Genomic DNA, 5,900 nt, shown 5'->3' on the forward strand with positions numbered 1-5,900 from the left:
CCAATCATGCATTTTGTATTTGAGGATTCAGAAAGAAGTATCTCTGTTAAAAACTGAGACTTCTGTGATGGCTAAGTTTGTTACTAATGTCAGACATGATGATAAACCACTTCCTGAAGTCGCTTAGGATTTTGACACATTCAGCATTTTATTGTCCGACAGCTTTCTTCCCCATCTGTAATCTACTGGAGAAACATTAAAAGATTGCTGTGGCTGCATTTTCTGTGGAACATTTCCAACTATTTTGCAAAGAATGTTTTGGGTCATGGTGGGGATTTATTTATTTTTATTCTTAAATCCAAACAATAAGGAATGTGCCTTTGTTGTTCGTAGCATTGATTTGATTGGTCATGTAAGTATTAAAATAGGTCAGTTAAATTATTCAAACATGGCTGCAGAAAATAACCTACTAAGAACACAACACTAGGAATGCACAAACACATGCACAGATGGAAGTAAGGAAGCTAAAGCACAAGCATACTGCACGGATTTCAAGGATTCAGCAATGCTGAGCCAAGAGTCCAAAGTCTTTTGTGGCGCTCCATTTATGCGAGTTGTTGAAAACGCCATATATATGACATACAAAAAGGAAAGGGTTCATATATGAATAGCTAGATAGACAAGTCATGAGGTGGTTTTCAATGTGTTGCAATCAGTTTCTTAGCAGCTGTAAGTCCAGCAATTACAGCCCATTTTTGAATTTTTGGAGCTGAAGGGCTGAAAAATCAATCAGAATCAAATCACTGATAGTAACAGGTACAGTATCATTAATATAGGCAGATATTTTGGATGCAATATTGTTCCAGAACTGGCCAACAGGAGAGATATCCCAGATCATGTGAAGATAGGGACCTGGGGATTTTAGTGGGCAAAGAGTGTATAAAGGACTGTAAATTACCTTCATGTGATGCATTTTCACGGGGGTGAGATATGTCCTATGAATGAAATTGTAGGGAACCTGCTGATGGTCTGGATTGCGAGACACTTCTGCAGTGGCACACTGTGACAAAAATTCAGCCCTGGCACTGTAGCCACACCAGCCCACATAACCACGCCTATGGGGTGGCAGCGGTTGCCTGCCAATCGGAAAGTTGGTGGTTCGATCCCCGCCCCTGCAGTCATTGTCCAAGTGTCCTTGGGCAAGACACTGAACCCAGAGTTGCCCCCGGTGCTGCGCATTGGAGTGTGAATGTGTGTGAGTGTTTATCTGATGAGCAGGTGGCACCTTGTACGGCAGCCCCGGCCACAGTGTATGAATGTGTGTGAATGGTGAATGTTTCCTGTAGATGTAAAAGCGCTTTGAGCAGTTGTTAAGACTGGAAAAGCGCTATATAAATACAGTACATTTACATCTATGCAGCCCCACCCACAGACACGTGCATTCACTAATTACATTTGTATACAGATGATGAAATAATATAAGCAATACCTTATGTAACTGATTTTTAAACATGTAATGTAAGGAACTGGCAAACAATTCTTACTACTTTTTAAAAGCACACGTTTCTAACAAATTGACTGCCTCAAAATACTGCCTATTTATGCCGTTTGTATGCTGTTACTGTCATTCTCTACAGTATGTTCTTTGTTGTCACTGTCTGTTTGCTTGTCCGTGTTTCTCTCTGTTGACACTGTACATATTGTCTGTCTGGTTTGCCATCTTTTTTATCTGTTTTAACTCTTTAACTGCAATCTAAATATGTTGGCTGTCTATGATTATACTTTAGGGTTTTTCTTTGCTCAGAATTGATGTTTGGGGGGTACACATAAAGCAGGGGGATTCTGGGGGTCCTCCCCCAGGAATTTGAAAAGACTTCAATTCTTGCATTCTGATACTTTTTTAGGCACCAATTTATGGTAAAAACGTTTATATTTATAACAAGGAAATCATAAAAATTCTGGTGGCAGGTAACAATTCAAAATATAATCAAATGTTATTATATTCAGTAGTCCAGTAAGTGAGTTTTCTGGGACATGGGCTGGATACAACAACACGTGACCCCAAAGTCCAGTTGTTTAAATCGCATGAACAGGACTTATGGTAACTTTTTTGCTCCCAAGATGAAAAATGTAGGATTGACTTACATAGGCTATTGCTTTTACTGCTAAATTGTACAATAACACAATCATGTTATGGATACAAAACAGTGTGAAGTGTAATATTTTCTACATTCTATTGATCAAACATTATCAGTGATGTTGAATATATCCCTTTTCAAAAGTAAGGAAATTAAGGCTGTGTTAACATCCCTTGAGAGTCCACCCTTCTCGATAGAGAATGTTTATTTCTTTCTTGACTGCTGATTGCTCTAAAGGTTCAGGGATCAGTACAATTATTTTGCAAAAATGAGTCTAATCTGGTGATTTCATCTTCAAGGTTATGCAGTTGAAGTGATCTAGCTTTACACGCATTAGAGCAGAATAGTATGGTTTTGCTCCTAATAAAAACCTTTTATTGCATCCCACAATATCCTGAAGACTGCTACAGAGTCGACATTAATTTCTGCGAATATCTGGAATTCTGCAATAAACTGAGTGATATATGATTCATTTTCAGTAAAGACTGCACGCCAAAAATCTGTAAACTGCAAGTTGATGGCCAAGGATTTCAGTGGGCTGAGCCTATCCCCGGTGGCCTTTGTGTTCAACCAATCCATGTTTGGGTCCCACACAGCCCTGAAATCTACACCAACAGTAAAAGAACAATCCGTTAACTCCAGCATTTGATTGGTGAGCGTATTATAGAAATTGCCATCAAATTTTTTTTGGGGTTAAGGTGACACAAGTGCAGTTTTCCGAGCACCAAATTCTATTGTGGAGATCACAATCCTGCCTGTATCATCTGACCAAGAGGTCAGAAGACTTTAAGGGGGAAATTCCGTTTAAAAACAATGGCTACTCCTTTTGTTTTAGAACTTGCTGAGGAGTATACAATTGTATGATAGAATCTATTTTCTAGACACCCAGCATCCGCCTGCAGCAAATGCGTCTCATGTAACAATGCAATGTCAGCATTTTTCTTTTTTTGTAAGCCCAGAGTGCTGGCTTGTTTATGAGGAGCATTCTGTCCGCCACAATTACAAGATAAAAATTAAGGATCACCCATTATCAAATAAGCTGCATTCTAAATGAAAGTACAGTATATGTGGATATTGCTACTGCCCTTCCTTTCGTCAAATCCTAACAACAGTGCATCCAAAGTTAAGTCCCTCAACACACAACAAGAACATACGAGACAGTGACACAAAAAGGAAAGCAAGAGAAGGGGGGGAAACATAGCCAGAAGGCTAACGCTCAAAGTAGGTCTGGGATCAAGATTGGATATGGGGCAGCACAAAGGAACACTAGCCCATAATTAACTGGTTCCACACTAAATATTTAACATCAAAATAAAGGCATTTCTTGTCAACAAAAACAAAAAACACAAAATAGCAAGCACATTGTAAAGAAAACTCTAGCATAGTAGTGGCACATTTTACCTACAGAGATTAGTACATATTGAACTAAATTGACATAGCATTCAGAACCAGTCTTTGCAATTATATCAGATAACAATGCAATAAAACCAGGACACATTAAGAGAACAAGACAAACCAATGGTCCATCTTCATCAGGCAGTTGTCTCAGTCCTGATCCTCCTCCATGGCACCCTCCGTGACAGAATCTGATGCGTTGATCCTCCTCGCCGCAGGGTTACTAGTCGTTTGACCGTGTAGTTGCTGTAATACGAGGAGAAGCAAATTTTCCGGCCCCCAACAACAAGCGGAGATTTCTGAGCAGCCTGTAGAATTTACCGCATGTTGAAAATCAATGTGCAATTATTAGTGATATTTGTCATCCTTTGGACAATCACTGCAATTGCGGTAGGCTCTCATAATGTCGATCTGAATATCCGCTAAATTCCGGAACCACTTAGGCAAGGAGCGCGAGAGATACTGGATAGCATTAGAACCCTCTTTCAACCCAACAATTTGGATATTGCCTCTGTGGTTTCCGTCCTCCATGTCTGCTAGTTTCACCTCCATCTCTTGAAAAGTTGAGTTGCTTTTAGTTTTTAGGTTGCTTTTAGTTTTTAGGTTGTTCACATCCGATTTGATAGACCCAAGGCTTGCAGTTAGAGATGCTAGTTGAGCATGAAAAACATTTAGCTTTTTGTTGTTGTCAATCCCCACCTGTGTAATCTGAGCAAAACGTGGTTTGAAGTAGCTTTTCTGTTTCTACTGTAATGCCTCTGCAATAGCATCAGTATCGCTGCATTGGGTTCTGTACTTGTTTGCCATTTGGCTTTAAGTAACTCTAACAAGCACAAAATGGTAGAATATCAGAATTGGAACCATACAAAATAACTATTTGGCAAAGTTGGGCCAGGAGCTACACTTTAAAACCCCATGTCCAGCTGATCACGTGACTTCCGACCATGTACTAACTGTTAACTCCAGAGGAACACATCCAATCCCTTGTCCTTCATCTGCATTTCTTTACATTGTATCTAATATTGACTAATTACTTCCATTTACAATACTAACTTCTTCTTCACCATGGCAGAGACAACAGCTGAGGTTGGCACCGGTTGCAAGCACATTTGGTCACATTTGGAGCAGTCAGCCTTTGAAGTACCCACCTGCTTTCCATTAATATCATTTTCATTCAAGGAGAGTCATCAGACACCTGCACTCGGTTCTTGGCTCAGTATCAGATACCACGAAACAGACCATAAAAATGCCTTTAATCATAGACAAATTTAAATATTTGTTTCATTCTTAGCACCACATCAAAATAAACCTTGTGACCTTCTTTTAAAAAGACAGTAAAAGAAGGAATATTTGTTTCATCTTGAGCGAACTGCGGCAAAGTCTAATTTTTTCTTGGATTTTTTTTCTTGGAGCATTTTTGTAATGTCAGCTATAAACTCAATTATGAGTTCCTAAATGCTTGCTGTGATAATGCGTAATGTAAAGTTCAATATAACGATCTACAGTAAAAACTAATACACCTGCAGCTGAGGAGATTAGGATCTTGTTTGACAGTACCACTTGCTTGATAGTACACATAACAACAACATTTATTATTTTGCATGTGCCAAGCTAAAATCCCCTCGTGTGTTATTTGATATTCTCATGTTTAAGTCAATTAAATTGGGCCTCTACAGTAACTCTCTCCCTTCGTATTTATGTTAAAATATGAGCGCCAAAATTGACTTGATTGTTCCAAGTGGGATCATTTTTGACACAGTAGTGCTGCTTACATCATCTAGATCAAATGGATTAAAGGAGGAGGATGTAGGAGCAACAACACAGGCATGGAATGTGTTTTTTACAGAACATTTATAACTAAAAAAAAATAAGCGGAACATTTATATTCTCCTTAAATGGGCTAGATACAATATTTGCTTAAAGAAAGACACAATGTATTAACTTACTCCATCGTCAATTGCAGTATCAAGTTCACAAACGTTTATAATACAGTGTGCCAAGGCGGTGAGCTTATTTAGTCTCTGGATGCTATTGACCTAAAATAGTGGATTGATGTTTAACTCTGGTTGAAGTTAGCCAAGGGAACTAGGAGCTGTGGGGAATATATGTGCTTGTTTGCCAATGGATTTGTTAAACTCGAGAAAAAAATCCACCAGACCCACGCACATATAGCGGGCTCATGCATCGATACACAGATACTACAGTTGAAAGTGTGCATTTGAAGATCCCAAAGCTTTGTCATTCCGCTCAGGCTCCCTCCACAAAGATGCCCGATTTAATGAGTTATGAGCACTTTTACTTCCCTCTTTACCATACAAATGTCCAGATGGACCTTTAGATGGTGGTGTTCACTCCTTACACATTGTAACAGAACTCGGGGGGAGGGGATTAATCTGTCTGTTAAAGTGGGAGTTCACAACCTATAGC

This window comes from Etheostoma spectabile, chromosome 1 (assembly GCF_008692095.1).
Source record: "Etheostoma spectabile isolate EspeVRDwgs_2016 chromosome 1, UIUC_Espe_1.0, whole genome shotgun sequence".
NCBI classification, from domain to species: Eukaryota; Metazoa; Chordata; class Actinopteri; order Perciformes; family Percidae; genus Etheostoma; species Etheostoma spectabile.